This window comes from Solanum pennellii, chromosome 10 (assembly GCF_001406875.1).
Source record: "Solanum pennellii chromosome 10, SPENNV200".
NCBI lineage: Eukaryota > Viridiplantae > Streptophyta > Magnoliopsida > Solanales > Solanaceae > Solanum > Solanum pennellii.
In genome coordinates, this window is record NC_028646.1 from 26,387,617 (window position 1) to 26,406,842 (window position 19,226).

General features: G+C 34.1%; 1 pseudogene; it reads left to right on the forward strand.

Moving 5' to 3' along the window:
- The first annotated feature begins 10,239 nt into the window (after positions 1-10,239).
- On the forward strand, positions 10,240-17,792 carry LOC107002114 (annotated as a pseudogene).
- Positions 17,793-19,226: the final 1,434 nt, after the last annotated feature.

Below are 19,226 nucleotides of genomic sequence, written 5' to 3' on the forward strand. Positions count from 1 at the left end.
AAAAACTCTTTCATATAAAGTCATAGGAAATACTAAATCTCAATCTCATCAATCTCAAGACAAGAGAATACTTGGGACACGGCCCATACTTCAAAATATAGAAATACTTACTCTATTACAATACTTTGAAAAGAATCATAAAAGACAATCTATGCCTTCGAATAAAATGAGGACATACTTCAACTTCTCTTGAACGATTCTATGATGAAAGTCTTCACTTCGAAAATGCTCCTCACCTACCAACAACTTTAGAGATAGATAAAATCATGGATTAGTACAACCACATATACTAGGTATGACATAATGCATAAAAATTATGAAAAAGGACATTTAATTGAAATATGCATCTTTTCATTTAAAAATCATATTAAAATCATAAGAAAAACATTTATCAATTTAGAAACACAAAATAAATCATTTAAACCAACTATCACATTTTTTGAAGTCACTTTACAGTAACCTTAACTCATTGTTATAGTGAATTCCAAGTGAAGTTGCTTATCTTTACCGTAGACATCTTCTAGTATGTAGCATCCCACTCAAAGCTATCCTAAGACTCACTTAGAGAGACCGCCCATAAAACCTTCGTAGGCATACCTAAATTGCCCTCAAGACTACTTATAATGAGTCACATACACACTTAGAAGACATCAACATATAAACATGAGACTCTTCTACCAAAGGTGATTCTAAGTCTCACTTGATACACCAACACATACATAACATGAAATTCTCCTTCCAAAGGTTATCAAAAGACCTATTTAAGTAAATCAAGAAGATAACATCCATGACTGACCTTTTCAAGATTACCTAATTAATCCTGAAGAATACCTAAGGCTTAGAGCATGTTTACACATTCAACCAACTTCCCTAACTAGAGTCATTCTCAAGACTTCCAAAGATAAGACATGAAGAGATCATCCCTTATTCCCTCTTCACACTTTAGCTAAGGAATCCTTAAGTAACTTTAGATTAGAAACTTATTCATTTACATACTTCATAACATAAGTCATTAGTTCATTAGTTCATTTGAGACTCATACATCACATAAAAGACATTAAAGTAATGGTTTTGAACAAGACCTAGGCACACTAACTAACACCTTCAAAGCCTATTGTGCAATGTCTAGATAGCGTCCCATACCACCACCTAAACTTCATAGAACTTCTCTAGTGCTAGTAAGTATCTCACATGATAAGAAATGCAATAACCGACATAGACCATGATGTCTAGACATGGAATCTGGAGTTCTAACCTACTCCAATGAGGGTGTTCTACTTGCCATGGGTAGAACTAGGACACATCCCATGTAGGCACATGGTTAAGGAATATGAAGGGTTTTTATTTACTCTAGTCTTATCCTCAAGTAGAGGTACATTTTACTCTAGTCTCATTCTCAAGTAGAACTACTTCCCATAACATAATCACTCCATGCTAGCCTTGGTTCTCATAGAGTAATTGACATTAAAGGATCACATGAAGATGTTCCTTATTATTTCATAACCCAATCATATTCACCCTACCAAAGAGGTCCACTAGAGCTACCTTTCAATGGCGACTAAGATAGCTCATTATGACTTTCCTAAGTATGATATAATGTCATTCCATCCAATTAACCCTAATTCCACCATTACTTTACATGAAGGATACCATTACGACTCTCGACTTCAACATTCATAACCTTACTACTAGGTTTAAGGTTCCACATACATCACCTTCTTAACATTATCTAAGGTCCAACATATCTTTCATTCATACATGCCAAGGGTGAACTAAGCCTAATTAGTCAAGACATCTCATATTATCATATCATTAATACATATATCAAGCAAGAGACACAAGTCTACCAAACAAGACACAACATTCTTTACCTTATCACATATAGCATATCATTCTTTAAGTCACTTAGGAATAACCATTATCATCTCTAAGTCATCCTATACACTTATATATCATCATCAATATAACCATTATAGACTCATATAGTCAAATAGAAGCAACCATGTATCAATTCTAAGACTACACACACAAACACATAGTCATAGTATAACATGATCTCTTAATATACATCAAACTTTCACATTACTAGCATGTAGGTAGATATAATCATACTTCACATAATCAACTACACAATTCATCATAATACTTCATGCAGTGTCGATAAGTCCATGATCATCATAATACATAAAGTAATGCCGACAAGGCCACATCAATTGCAAGTAGAGAACATAACACCGCCACCATAAGTGGACCATACCAATCACAATATAATTGCAGATTACAACCACATCATCCTCAACACCTCAATCTAATGCAAAATCACCACATTCGATATCACAAGGCCCTTACCCATGACCATAACCAACAATTAAACATAACTATATCTATATTCATGAAAATAGGTCAAATTACAACATATTCATCAATTCAATGTAACCTAGATATAAATTTGCTATAATTATTACTTCAATCAATAGCCTACATAAAACTACATAAGAATTCATCAACATTAGATCAGTATTAATTAACCCATAACTTAGTCAAAATTTAGGGTTCATCCAATTCATGGGTTCATAGGTTATTGTAGTTTGAAATAATCAATACAATATCAATTCAATAACTATTTAATGTTTTGAAATCATTAATGCAAGAAACTATGGAATAAATCCTAAAATTGGACAATTCAACATGAAAACTTTAGAAAACATCATTGAAAGTTGGGATCCTTGATGAAAAGAGTTTCAAGGATCAAAATACACACCTTAATGAATCTAATACTTAACTTTGATGAAGAATCTCCACTCAATTCGTCACTCCAAGTCCTTCTTTGAGTTATGACTCCAACGAAGTTCTAGAGAGAATTGTAAGGGATTTGGGTTTTTGATTTGGAAGAATGAAATCTTCTAAGTATTAAACACTTATATGCACATTTAAAAATACCCAAAAGACCCCTAAGGAACCACCAATACTCTTATTTGGAAGTGGGGTGAAATTGCATTTCACCCCTTACTTAACAGTAGCCTGCACTGGAACACTGACCCCAAACGATGGTTGCCCATCGACTGGGCGTAGGTCCACACACGGACCATTTTGTCCTTTGTCAAGGGGTTCAGAGAATGGAAACTTGAAGCTTAGCTCCCCAGGCTAATTACCAGACGATTCCCTCCACCTACGGGGCGTCGACCAGGCCGCTGGCTGTCGTTTGCCATCGTAGGTTGGACTGCCTTGGGCTGTTTTCTCCACCAACATGGGTCCTTCCTCAAGGACCCTTGGTTGGTCCTTGGGGATGTTTCACAAGATTTTTTCAATCCAAACATAATTTAATACGAGCTTAGAACCTCTCATTTTAATTTCACCAAAAATGAACACGTAAAACTTGACGAATAATGCATAGACACACAAGGCCATTTCAAAGTACCATTTTCAAACATCATGGACGTTTGACCTCCAAACTTCACGAAACTTGACACACTGCCTATATATTCTATAATAACTCATTCAAAGATCTTAAAACCTCATGAATAACACATAAATACATAGAACCACATATCAGGCACATAGGTGACTTAGTCGTCGAACATCTTAGTCATCCTTTGACATTAGACTTCTAATGCACCTAAAATCTTAGACACTGCCTCAATATCATATTATATACCTATTTAGGATATTAGACCATCATAAAAAACATGTTATGCTCTAGATCACCTAAGTCATTATCGAGGTCTTACATTGTAGCCTCTCTCTCAAGGAATGTGGTGCATTTCACACCCATGAAAAGGACTCTAATTAGTGTTGGTTATCAGACATTCTAGGACTGTTAATACTAGTGCTCTGATACCAAGTCTTGTCACACCGCGAGTTACCCCCGAGACGCGGACACGGAACCTAGGACACCAAGTGATCCCAAGATAACCTTGGTGACATTATCATGAGCATACTAAAGATAATAAACTAAACGCGGAAGCTAAATCATAATTTAAAACTTAAAAGATGGGGAATACCCATATTCTACACCTGAGATATTTGAAAAAAAATAAGTTTAACACAACGAAAATATTAAATCAATACTGAGTTGAAACTAACTATGTCTGAAATAAGCCTCTAACTGACTAGAAATGTCGGGACAAGCCCCAGCTAAGTCTAACAAAAACTGAAACTAAATGACTAAAAACCTGAAATGGAATCATTACTTATGTCCTCAGAAAATGAGGACTCACCACTGAATCTGTGAAACTAGAGATCGGAAAATTGATCTAAGCGCGATCTGGATGTTGAAAACCTGAACCTACATCACGAGAAGATGTAGCGCATATATGCATTAGTACTTGAAGTTACTGATCATGTAGGATAGAGTAAAGCTGAAATAAAACATAACTGAACAAGCACAAAAGCAAGTATAATAATCTGAACATGATATACTAAATTCTGAGCTAACTGGATGGAATGACCATATTTCTAACATGCTGAGACTGAATACTAACTGATCTATAAATATAGTCAATGCAAGAGAGTCTCACTGAACTGTGGGAGCTACTAATAACTGACAATAAAACCACATGAGCAAAATGTGGAGTCCAATGTATACGCCCCATCGAGAGGACCCAATATACCCTGCCAGAGGTATAAAGGCATGTTGGCGTGATCACTAAACTGATTGCCCACAGAGGGGACCTACAACCTACTTGGCTAGTAGTTCTGGGACTAATTAGGTACGTTGAATCCTAGTCCAACTCGGTATTATGCTACTCCCAATCAATTATGTAATTAACTCATTATGACTGAGTTTTTGTAAATAGTGGATAGCTCAAAACTGGACATGCAAATTGAGAATGCAATAAATAACCTGGTAATTATGCATTTATAACTGGGGCATGTATATCTGAAGTAACTGAAACATCTAACCTAGCATTTGTAATTTAAGAACTAAAAAAATACATAGCTAGGGTTCTTAAATTCATGCGATAAATTGAATAATAACATGGAAATCTGATTTGGAACATATGACTAATTAATTCATGAAGTTCTGTTAAAGTTCTAGAAACCCTAGATCAAATCATGATATGGGAATCAAGAATCCAACTGAAAACTAGGGACCCAATGGGTCAAAGGAATCCACTAGTGAAATCCCACATACCTGGTGATGAAATTTATGGAGAAATATTCAAATTTCAGGGTTGGAACAACTGGAACCTTGCTGCGTTCTTGACCTTCTTCTCCTTTCTTGCTATTAATTTTCTAAGTTTAGATTTAATGATTTTAGTTAGGTAAGTTTAGTTTTGTTTCTGGGCTTAAACTTACTAAAATCTAATGATTTAGGGTCAAAACGACGTATCTTAGGGTTTAAGCGAAGTGGAAAAAGACCAAAAGACCCCAGAGCTAATTGGTTTCAGACCAAATGACGACTTGGACTGACGAGCCGTCGTTCAATCGATGGTGCACTGTTTGGGTCCGTAGGTTGGGTCTGTTCGACAGACCTTTACTAAAATGGGCATAATTTTTTTTCAAAGGTATAATTTTAGCAAACTTGGTGGCTATGGAAAGCTTATTCAATAATCTATCATTTCATAGGTCATGGGACACCTAATTCATTTTTGTGACAAGAGTTATGATTATTTGAAGTTGACCCAACTGCATTACCCCCTAACTGTTTGCTAATTTCAACCTACGGTCTATCTACGGACCGTACTTGTCAATCATGGATCTTGTTAGAGAGAGGGCGAATAGGGTGTTGATCGACAAACACAGACAACGGACTGTAGTCTGACCTACAGACAGTAGGTCCATCCATCGTTTGGCACTTGGTCAAATTTTCTAGGCTTTGTTTTGGGGAAGTTTCCATCACAATCGACGGATGTGCAGCACGGGCTGTGAGTTAGGCTACGGTCCGTCGATGAAAACCGTTAATTGCAGCTGCAGATTTCTGAAAAGCTTATTTTTGGTCTGTTTTAGATACGGAGTGTTACACTTACCTGACTCTAGTTTTATTAAAAAAATTCTTTAAAAAATTCCTTTATCAATGGTTTCCTTAATTTTTCCTTAAAAATCAAGTAGAAATTCTAAAACTATTATTTTTCCAAAAAAACTTAACAAAATCTGCCAAAGTTGCGAAATCGGCTACAAAACCTTTTGAAGTCAGAGGTGCCAGCGACGGATCAAATTACGAACCGTTAGTCGACTCTTTCGATTAGCCATCTATCATTAAGTTCTCATTTTTTAACAACGGTCGACCATTATGGACCGTTAGGCGACTTTGTCGATTGGCCCGCTAACTTCCTGTTCTCAGTCGCGAACGAAAGTGGACTAGTACAGATTGTCAATCGACTTACGATCTGTTAATTGACTCTATCAATTCACCATCTAACTTTTAGTTCTCATTCACAAATGACGGTCGACCAGTACGGACCGTCAATCGTCCGTCAATGATTTCGACAACTTTTAAGTCAGGGGTCTTTTGGTCTTTTCCTTGTTCGTTTAACCCCTAAGCTACGTTGTTTCAACCAGAAATCATGAGATTTTAGTCAGTTTAAGCTTATAAACATAAGTAGAGCTTACCGAAGTCAAAATCATTAATCTAAACTTAGAAAATTAGAATCTAAAGAGTAGAAAAATGTCAAGAATCGTAGTTCAAGAACATAAAAAGTTTTCATCAGTTTCAGCCCTAAACTAGAAATATTTCTCTGTGGAATTCGTCACCCGGTATGTGAGATTTCACTAGTAGGTTTCTTTCTCCCGTTGGGTCCCTAGAGTTCAGCCAGTTTCTGGATTCCCTTATTGTGAATACACCTAGGATTTCTAGAACTTCACCAGAGTATCATAAATTAGTTAGTTATATGTTCCTACTTAAATAACCATGTTATTACATCATTTCTTGTATGAATCTAATAACCCTAGCTATGTATTTCTTTAGTTCTTTAATTACACATGCTAGGTCAGATATATCAGTCATTCAGTTATACATGCCTATGTTATTAATGCAATCATTATTACCAGATTAATTATTGCATTAACAATTTACATATTCAGTTTGAGCTATCCAGTATTTCCAGAAACTCTGTCATAATGTGTTAATCACTTAATCCATTAGGAGTAACATAATACCGAGTTGGATTAGAGTTCAGCGTACTGAAATAGTCCCAGAACTACTAGCTAAGTAGGTTGTAAGTCCCATCTATGGGAATCAGTTTACCGATCAAGCCAACATGCCTTTATACCTCTTGTAGGGTATATTGGGTCTTCCTGACGTGGCATATACATCGGATTCCACATTTAGCTCATGTAATTTTATTATCGGTTATTAGTAGCTCCCACAATCTAGTCAGACTCTATTGCATTGACCATATTTACAAATTCAATTAGTATTCAGTCTTAGCATGTTATAGTTTTGGTCATTGCATCCAATTAGCTTAGCATTCAGTAACATCATGTTCTGAATATTATACTTGCTTTTGTGCGTGTTCAGTTATGTATTATTTTAGGTTTACTCTATCCTAATGCTCAGTACCTTTCAAGTACTATCACATAAGTGTGCTACATCTTCTCGTGATGTAGGTTTAGGTGCTCAACATCCAGATCACACTTAGATCGATTCACTATCTCCAGTTCAACAGAATCAGTGGTGAGTCCTCATTCTCTGAGAACAATAGTAATGAGTTTCCTTCCAGTTTATTTAGTCCTTTAGTTTCAGTTTTACTAGACTTAACTGGAGTCTGACCCAACATTTCTAGTCCGTTAGAGGCTTATTTAAGACATAGTTAGTTTTAGGTTAGTATTGAGTTAATATCTTCTTTCTATTAAACTCATCAGTTGAGTATATGGGTAATCTCCATCTTTAATTTTAATTATGATTTAGCTTCCGCACCAATTCATTATCTTTATTATGCACATGATCATGCAAACAGGGTTAGCTTGGGATCACCTGTGGTCCAAGGTCCCGTGTGCACATCTCGGGGGTAGCTCGGGGCATGACACAAATAGACCGACGGACCGCGGATGGATCGAAGGTTAGTGATGGTTAACCTTCTTTGGCGATTAGGAGCTAGAATTTGGGGGTTTGACCTACGCCATTGGACAACAGACTGTGGTCTGACCTATGATCCGTAGATCCTGACGTAGGTCGACACTTAACCAATTTTCCTATGGTTCTGGGGAATGGTTTCAGGTGGCCATCTACGGACCACCAGCTCGGGTTGTGGGTAACCCTACGGTCCATGGGTGGCAACTGTGGCTTGAACCAGCATCTTCAAAATATTTGCATTTAGGTCTATTTTTTAATACAGGGTGTAACATTGTTCTTCCAGGTATGTAAGACTATTCATAGTGTGGGACTAGTTTATCCTCACTCTCTACATCTCAATTCAGTCGGTACAATATTGAATCTAGGGTTCCACTCTATCTTCTATGAAATTCTTGAAATTATTGTTCATAATTTTAGTTCCACATGACTCCTATATATCAAGTTTTACAAAAGGTATTTCAAGCTAGTAATATTCTTTACATTGATTTTGGAAACTAAAGTGAGAATTTAAGAAAATGTTTAAAGCATTATTTAGCAAAGAGTTTAAGAGAACTTAAATGATATTGAATGTATTACTTTTACATTTACAAAGAGAGCACCATTTTCATAAAAGTACAAAGAGTTTTCAGTGTATTTAAGTAAGATTTAATAGATTTTTAATCACCGCTTAATAGGACTTTTGAGAAATTATCTCAACCTAGAGGGTAGTTTTACATGAGAATACAATTATATTTTGTATTAGTAATGACCACCGATTTGAGTTAAGAGTTAAGATAACTCAAAATCCATAACATACGCAGCCAACATATATAGAATTATGTCGTACGGCGAGTGAATCATGAAATTTCTCAAGAGGTATTTTTAGTAGATTTATCTGTTTAGTTACGTTCTATACACCGGCAAGGTATAGGAAGACTCTGCCAACTTGGGTAAGACGTTGTATCATGACAAGACTCATAGTGATGGTTTGCTAGAAACTCCTTATATATATATATATATATATATATATTATATTATATTATATTATATTATATTATATTATATTATGTCATTTTATTTATGAAGATTAATGATTTAATCTCTTCATTATGCTTTACTTTAGTTGAATTATATTTCAGCCATTCACTACAATTATTATTTCACTCAGCCATGGTACATAGTCGTACATTCGATGCACTAATGTCATTCAATCTGCATAATTTTGTGATACATATATCAGTGTTCAAGATCATCAACATGCATTTCCTTAAGATCGCCAAGTCACCTATAAACTTTTGGTGATGCCTCCTAGCTTTTAGTGGACTCCAGTCTTTAGTTTACTTTCAGTAGTTCTTGTCGTGATTCTTGTCTCGGTGATTATGTTAAAACAATAGAGGCTACACAGATAGATAATTTTTTATATTTTTTTAATATATTTTTTCCCTTTCTAGATGTTTTGCTAACATAAGCTTTATATTGCATTTATATTTTTCAGATAGTTTAGACTCAATATTTGACTTATTGTTTTTCATTGAGTGTTATAAAGTTTTCATTATTGAGTAGGTCTTCCTCTAAGCAGACAGTCAGACTAAGGGTACTTCACTTGGGAGCCCTCAATAATTCACGAGGTCTGGCCACCTCCAAGGTTTAGAGTTCAGGGTGCGACAATTTGTTTAAATTAGCATATCAAGAGAAATACATTCTTTGTAAAAACAAATTATGCTTAACATTGACTATTTGTTTTCACAAATCACTCACAATTCCATTAAACTGTGTATTAGTTAATTCATATATTATATTAAAATATTCGAATTATTTATGTTCTCTTAAAAGGAGTGCAACGTTTATCAGGGATAATTAAAAGAAATGAAGTATAGTTAAATTAATTTATTTGTTCAAATTAGATTTTCATGGTCATAAATTAAAAAAAAGTGATTTAATAAACACCAAAAAAATCATCTTGAAGTTAGAATCATTACTTGACAAAGATGACAAAACCCTGCATGAATTTTGAGTGCCTTGCTAACTATTCTAACACACTCACATTAATAGCGGTCTCTTGACAAATTAAATCAGTGAATCAAAGTATAATTATTTCTAATAATAAGACATGAAATGTGTGGAGTAGTGAGGTCACAAGAAAAGTATGAGTTTGACTAAGTATTCACGTGGATAGTAAGTGTAGTATTTATGTGTATCTATTATAAAAGCCTCGAACTTTAAGATAACACTCAATCCTCAAAATCATGACAAATTCTTCTCCCAAATATTTACAAGAGGATAACCTAAGTGAAGAGTGTCAGAAATTGCTCCATCTTACAAAAAGACAAATGATGTGTTGGATCATATATCTACAATTATCAAGGTTTTTGGACACCACCAAGATTTCTTCAAGGTGAAATTGCATTTCAACAACAATTTCAAGCCGAATATAGTGATATCATTCTTGTTACAACTCCAAGATCAGGAACTATTTGGTTAAAATCACTTTTATTTGCTCTGGTGAATCGAGTGAAACATCATGTTTTTGAACCTAATCACCCTTTACTTGTCAATAACCCTCATGTTCTTGTTCCATTCTTGGAGCATGAACTCTATGTTGATGGTCGTGTCCCTGATTTTTCAACCTTCACTTCACCTAGACTCTTGGCAACTCATATGCCCTTTTCTTCATTGCCAAACTCAGTCAAGGATTCAAAAATCAAACTTGTTTACTTATGTAGGAATCCTAGGGACACTTTTATTTCTATTTGCCATTTCACAAACAATTTATTATTTCATCTCAACGATACCAATTCCTTTGAAGAAATGTTTGATCTTTTTTGTGAGGGGGTGAGCCTTTATGATCCATTTTGGAATCACGTGTTAGATTATTGGAAAAAAATCATAGAAAAGCCTACCAAAATACATTTGTTAATGTATGAAGAAATTAAAAAGACACCAAAAAAATACCTTAAACGGTTCGCTGAATTCTTAAAATGTCCAATTTCCACGTAGGAAGAAAATTCTGAAGTGGAGGATGAGATATTAAAAATGTTGGGGTTTAGCAAGTGTGAATGGGAAAAGAAAAGAGAGAATATGAAAAGTGAGGGAACTACTTTGGAGGGAAAATGAAAAGTCATTTGCAAAGTGCAAATGAAAAGTCATTTCTCCCATATCGGCAAAACAAAGGGAAATTGTTGTCCTTATATAAGGAAACACTTCCATTACTTCTTAAAGAGCTAAGAAGAAGATGCCCTCTCACGCCGTCGTCGTCGCTCGCTCGGCCTCGGCTTCGGCTTTGGACAAAATTTATTTAATCTGTTTTTGTTAAATCAAATAAATCCTGTTAATATCATCTCTTATAAATTTGCGGGTAACGGTAACATTTCGAAAAGTTGTTACTCTTTCCGAAAAGTCGTTACTTTCCAAAAAGTCGTTATCTTCCTAGCAGACACAATTTTCTGAAAAGTTGTTACTTTTTCCAAAAGACACAACTTTCTGGATAAAACGGGTCTGAACAGATTTCACTGAACAGACACGTTCCTTGCTGAAAATGGCTATAAAAGGAAGTCAATTTTTGATTTTTCAAACACTGGAAAATTTTTTCCTTCTCTGCATTTATTTTCCTCTCAAATAAAATCAAAGTGTCGATCGACTGAGTCTGTGTGACTTGTTGTTGTTCTGAAGTTCGCTGAAGTTAAAGAAATTTGAGGTACCGCTATTTCTTTAATAGGTTTAATCCGTTTTATCTTGGGAGAAATTAATCCATAACCTTGGGTACTGTGAGGGGATTAAATTTCTTAAGGACACACAACAGTTTCTGTGGACTCGGATTACTTCTTGTATTTTATGTATTTTCTGCTTCATCTTATTTCTGTTTCTGTTGATTAACCTTATAAATACAGGTTACTATAAGAATAACACTCTTAAGAAATTTAACAGTTTCTGTATTTGAGGTTTCCGATTAAAACCTTTGTGGTTTTCTACTCTGCTTGAAGTTTTAAAATTCATTCGATTAACGATTAAAAGAACATAAAAACTTTATCGTTAAATAAGAAATAGTTTGTGTAAAGATTTGTTCTTTACTGTTAGTATTTCAAATACTTAACTTATCTGCCATTTGTGACAGAAAAAAAAGAGACTAATTCAAGTCAAACAAATGCTGAAATAGTAAGTGCTGCAACAACATCGGTTGCACATAATCATTCAAATGCTGCTTTAGCGCCGACTGAGAAACCTGCAAAGTTTTCTTGAGTCGACTTTAAGAGATGGCAGCAAAAGATGTTCTTCTATCTCACTACGTTGAGTCTGCAGCAGTTCATTAATGAGAATGTTCCTGTTATGTCAGATGAAACTCCAGCTGATGAACGATTCTTGGTAACAGAAGCATGGACACACTCAAATTTTTTGTGTAAAGATTATATTTTGAGTGGTCTGCAAGATGATCTGTACAATGTGTACAGCAATGCCAAAACCTCAAAAGAACTCTGGGATGCTTTAGAAAAGAAGTACAAAATAGAAGATGTCGGAATGAAGAAATTCATTGTGGCAACATTTCTGGACTATAAGATGATAGACAGTAAGACTCTCGTCATCCAAGTTCAAGAATTGCAGGTCATAATCCATGATCTCCTTGCTGAAGGTATAAATTTATTTAATGCCTATGTTAGAAATATTAAGTTTTGCCTTAATACTAACATAATCTTTAATGTAGGATTGATTGTGAATGATGCTTTTCAAGTGGCTGCAATTATTGAAAAGTTACCTCCATTATGGAAGGACTTAAAAAATTACTTGAAACACAAACGCAAGGAGATGACTGTTGAAGATCTCATAGTAAGGTTGAAAATCGAAGAGGATAATAAGGCTGCAGAAAAGAGGTCACGTGGTAATTCAGCAATATCTGGAGTAAATTTTGTTGAAGAAGATCCCACAAAATTAAAGAAAAGAAAGAAAACATCTAGTCCAAAAAGCAATCCCCCTAAGAAGAAATTCAATGGAAACTACTTTAATTATGGTATACATGGTCATAGGGCTAATGAATGCTGGGGTCCAAAGAAGGACAAGAAAAAGAAGAATCAAGCAAATTTGGCTGAATCCAAAGGAGAAATGACGATCTCTATGCAATGCTTTCAGAATGTAACTTGGTTGGAAATCCAAGAGAATGGTAGATAGATTCTGGTGCCTCATGCCATGTTTGTGCCAACAAAGAATTATTTTCATCATATACTCCAGCACTTACAGATGAAAAATTGTTTATGCCAAATTCCGCTGTTGCAAAGGTGGAAGGAACTGACAAAGTCCTATTAAAGATGACATCATGCAAGGTGGTGACTATGAATAGGGTCTCATATGTTCCAGAATTGAGGAAGAATTTAGTTTCAATTCCAGTTCTGACCAAGAATGGATTTAAATGTTTATTTTTTTTCTGATAAAGTAGTAGTAAGCAAAAATGATATGTATGTAGGAAAAGGCTACCTTAGTGATGGCCTTTTCAAACTCAATGTAATTGCAGTTGATATGAATAAAGATTTTGCTTCTTCTTACTTGCTTGAGTTTAAATGTTTATGGCATGAACGTTTGGGACACGTTAATAACAAAACCTTGCGAAAACTGATTAACTTAAATATTTTGCCAAAATTTGAGTGCAATAAATAAAAATGTCAAATTTGTGTTGAATCTAAGTATGCTAAGCATTCTTATAAATCTGTTGAAAGGAATTCAAATCCTTTAGAATTGATTCACACTGATATTTGTGACATGAAGTCAACATCATCACGTGGCGGGAAAATGTATTTCATAACTTTTATTGACGATTGCACTAGATATTGTTATGTATATTTGTTAAATGGTAAGGATGAAGCAATAGATGCATTTAGGCAATATAAAACTAAAATTGAAAATCAGTTAGATAAAAAGATCAAAATGATCAGAAGTGATAGAGCTGGAGAATATGAATCTCCATTTGCAGAAATATGTTTAGAAAATGGAATAAATCCATCAAACTACTGCTCCCTACACTCCTCAGTCTAATGGAATTGCAGAAAGGAAAAACCGAACTTTAAAAGAAACGATGAATGCATTACTTATAAGTTCAAGTTTACCACATAACTTGTGGGGGGAAGCTATCCTTAAGCAAATCAAATACTTAACAGAGTGCCTCACTCAAAGACAAATGTAATTCCATATGAGAAATGGAAAGGTCGAAAACCCAATTTGAAATATTTCAAAGTGTGAAGGTGTCTAGCCAAAGTCAAAGTTCCTATACCTAAGAGGGTAAAAATAGGACCTAAGACTGTGGATTGTGTATTCATTGGATATGCCACAAATAGTAAGGCATGTCGATTTTTGGTTCATAAGTCCGAACATCTGGATATTCATGATAATACGGTAATGGAATCAGATAATGCTGAATTTTTTGAACATATCTATCCGTATAAAACTAGACTTGAGTCATCTAGTGGGGGATCTAAACAACCCAGAGAAGAACCAAAAGAGAATGAACAAAACAAAGAAAGTCCAAGACGCAGTAAATGTCAAAAGACATCTACTTCATTTGGATAAGATTTTTTAACAAGTCTTCTTGAAAGTGAGACTCAAACATTCAAGGAAGCAATGTTGTCTAGCGACTCAACCTCTTGGAAGGAGGCTGTTAATAGTGAAATTGAATCAATCTTAAGCAATCATACTTGGGAGTTGGTTGATCTTCCTCCAGGGAACAAACCCTTGGGTTCAAAATGGATCATTAAAAGGAAGATGAAAGATGATGGAACTATTGACAAATATAAAGCAAGACTTGCTGTCAAAGGTTTTAGACAAAAAGAAAGTCTTGATTATTTTGACATATACTCGCCAGTGACTAGGATTACATCAATTCGGATGTTAATTGCAATAGCTGCAGTATACGGTCTTGAAATTCATCAAATGGATGTGAAAACAACCTTGTTAAATGGAGAGCTTGAAGAGGAAATTTATATAGAACAACCTAAGGGTTTTGTAGTTCCTGGTAAAGAAAAGAAAGTGTGCAAACTTATTAAGTCACTGTATGGACTAAAACAAGCACCAAAACAATGGCATGCAAAGTTTGATCAAACCATGTTGTCATATGGATTTAGGATCAATGAATGTGATAAATGTGTTTACATTAAAGATACTCCAAATCAGGAAGTTATTTTATGCCTATATGTAGATGATATGCTTATAATGAGCAAAGATATTGCTAATATAAAAGCTACAAAGCGTATGCTTGCTAGTAAGTTTGATATGAAAGATTTAGGAGTTGCTGATGTGATATTAGGAATTAAAATTCTTAAAACTCCTAACGGTCTAGCATTGTCTCAAACTCATTATATTCAAAAGATACTTGAAAATTTCAAATTTTTGAATTTTAAAAGGGCAAAGACTCCAATTGATGTAAATCTTCATCTTGCAAAGAATAAAGGTGAAAGTCAGTCTCAATTGGACTATGCTAGCGTATTGGGAAGCTTAATGTATGTCATGAATTGTACACGACCAGACATAGCTTGCGCTATCAGTAAACTGAGTCGATACACAAGTAATTCTAATCAAGATCATTGGTTGGCAATGAAGAGTGTTTTGGGATACTTAGATGACACTCAAAACTATGCTTTACATTACAACAAATATCCAGCCGTTCTTGAAGGATATAGTGATGCAAATTGGATTACTGGGTCAACTGAAACAAAATCCACAAGTGGATACGTTTTTACTATTGGTAGAGGAGCAATATCTTGGAAATTATCCAAACAAACATTTATAGCTCGCTCTACAATAAAGTCTGAATTCATTGCTTTAGACAAGGCAGGTGAAGAAGCTGAATGGCTCCGGAATTTCTTAGAAGATATTCCATTTTGGCCCAAACCAATGGCCCCTATATGAATACATTGTGATAGTCAAGCTGCAATAGGAAGGGCTGGAAGCATTATGTATAACGACAAGTCTCTTCACATAAGACGAAGACATAACTCTGTGAGACAACTACTCTCTAGTGGAATTATCACAATTGACTATGTGAAGTCAAAAGATAATGTGTCGGATCCACTTACAAAAGGCCTAATAGAGAGGAAGTTGAGAAATCATCGACGGGAATGGGACTATGGCCGAGAACAAGTCATCGTGGCGGTAAGTCTACCTAGAAGATTGGAGATCCCAAGTAGGTACAAGGAGATAAAACAAAGTCATTGATGACGGTTCAACATTGTCAAAGGAAAAAAATTATTATTATTTTATGGTCCATTCTCATGATGAGACAATGTTTAGTAACCAGGATAAAGACATAAGGACTTTTTAATGGTTTCTAAGTTTGATACAGGGAATATCAAATGGTGTATCTATGGGATAACACATTTAGAAATCACCTATGTAAGTGTGAAGTGTAAGTCGCTTCAAGGAGAATCCGGTAAGGACAGTTCTTTAAGCACTTACTATCCAAGATGTGTTCATGGCTGAAACGAACAATGAGAACTAAGAACAATTCAAGGGTTGATTGTATAACTATGTTGTCTAGGAATACACCAAAGCTCGACGGTTCAAAGATATCAAAACTACCGATTGACCGAGTATATAAGATATATGTTCACTACGGAAAGTTTAAAGGAAAACCTACTCATTCAGATGCGATTAACCTTTACCTACAAGACACACAAGTTTTTTCATGCATATGTTTTAATAATAGTCTTCCCCATTAATGTGGGGGATTGTTCGGGTTTAGCAAGTGTGAATGGGAAAAGAAAAGAGAGAATATGAAAAGTGAGGGAACTACTTTGGAGGGAAAATGAAAAGTCATTTGCAAAATGCAAATGAAATGTCATTTCTCCCATATCGGCAAAACAAAGGGAAATTGTTGTCCTTATATAAGGAAACACTTCCATTACTTCTTAAATAACTAAGAAGAAGATGCCCCCTCGCGCCGTCGTCGTCGCTCGCTCGGCCTCGGCCTCGGCTTCGGATTTGGCAAATGATTGATTGATAAATTTTTTGGACAAAATTTATTGAATCAGTTTTTGTTAAATCAAATAAATCCTGTTAATATCATCTCTTATAAATTTGCGGGTAACGGTAACATTCCGAAAAGTTGTTACTCTTTCCGAAAAGTCGTTACTTTCCAAAAAGTCGTTATTTTCCTAACAGACACAATTTTCTGAAACGTTGTTATTTTTTCCAAAAGACACAACTTTTTGGATAAAACGTGTCTGAACAGATTTCACTGAACAGACACGTTCCTTGCTGAAAATGGCTATAAAAGGAAGTCAATTTTCGATTTTTCAAACACTGGAAAATTTTTTCCTTCTCTGCATTTATTTTCCTCTCAAATAAAATCAGAGTGTTGATCGACTAAGTCTGTGTAACTTGTTGCTGTTCTGAAGTTAAAGAAATTTGAGGTACCGCTATTTCGTTAACAAGTTTAATCTGTTTTATCTTGGGAGAAATTAATCCATAACCTTGGGTACAGTGAGGGAATTAAATTTCTTAAGGACACACAGTGGTTTCTGTGGACTCGGATTACTTCTTGTATTTTATGTATTTTCTGCTTCATCTTATTTCTGTTTCTGTTTATTAACCTTATAAATACGGGTTACTATAAGAATAACAAAAAATGTGTAGCTTTGAGAATTTGAGAAATTTGGAAGTGAATACAAATGGAAAATTTTCAACTGGAGAGGCATATAATTTGTTCTATCGTAGAGGAGAAATTGGATATTGGAAGATTTTTTTTACCACAAAATTGAGTGATAAACTCAATCATACCATAGAAGAAATTTTTCAAGAAGATGGATTAAAGTTTTCATATGTTTGATTAGGAATTAATATGCTATAATGTCAATTGAATGCAATTATTTATTTTGAAAATCAATGTTGCAGTAGTTGTTTGAAAGTAATATAACAAGAACAAACAACAAAAGTCCTATTGTTGTAATACTATTTTGACTATTTAATACTCAAACTTATTGCAAATTAGTATTAAATTCATATTCTTTCTTATATTTTTTTTACCAGTAGTCATGTTTTTTCTAGTACTACGGGGTGTCAATGAGGTTAGAGGCATTTGTTTTTTATTTTGAGATTATTTAACTCCCAATGCCAAGTAAATGATCAAAATTGATCAAAATGATTTATAGAGAAATACTAACGGAAGAGTGGCTTTTCTATGATAAAATAATTATTACTTTATTACATAATTTAAAATAATTGAATGACTATTCAAGTAACAAAATCATTTTAAGTACTCCTATATGTGATAATCATTATAATTTATGATAGTTAATTATGACATTAATAGTAAAATAATGGCAATTATCATCATCATTATATTTGTCTCACAATTCTCTCTCATTTTCTTTTACCTTTGATGACAAAAAGTGCTTCTTTGTTCCTAAAAATTTTTCAATTTCATTTTCACTTTTATTGGATCACTAATTATTAATATTATATTAATCTCTTTGTTTCATATCATAATGTGATATTATTTGATTAAGTATACAATTTTAGTAAAAGAAATATAAAAGCGTAAAACAAATTATAAAATTGTATAAAGTTACATATACATCTCTTATAAGGATAAATCAAAAAATTTAAAATTAAGTTTATTCTTTCAGATATAAAAGCATCATTCTGTTTCTTAGATAGACCGATATATGTATACCAATCGTGTTGGTTGTGTAGTATAAATGGACTCATAAGTCCATATTTTGGGGTCATCTTAATTTTTATCCTCACATATGATAAGTATTAGTTTTTATCCATCTTTTTAAGTAAAAGGTATATGATCAAATATATCTTTGAAACCAAATAACAACAAATAAAAAAAATATTCGGTATAAGTTTCTAGTTTTCTATCATAATCTACCACAAGGTACACCCTAAAAAAATATAACAAGTTGTATTGTAATGCACAACTCAATTCCTAATAGCAAAGCGAGATAAACATTCAAATTCAGAATCCACGAGTTATGTATTAAGAGACATATACCTTAATTTTCATCGAACTTATTTTGAGCAAGGAAAGAAATTTGATTTAAGAACCCACAATTTATGTCGCAAGAAACATAACTTATTCTCTATGAAACTTATGTCAAGTGAGCCAAAAGTTCTATGAGCTTTTGTCGAGTAAATTATAACATAAAAAATACTACATAATTTATATGGAATAAATTAATCTTTGACTCCGCCACTACACTCTATTAGTATGTTCATACCAATTTCTCGAATTTAAATGCTTTTTTAACCAATG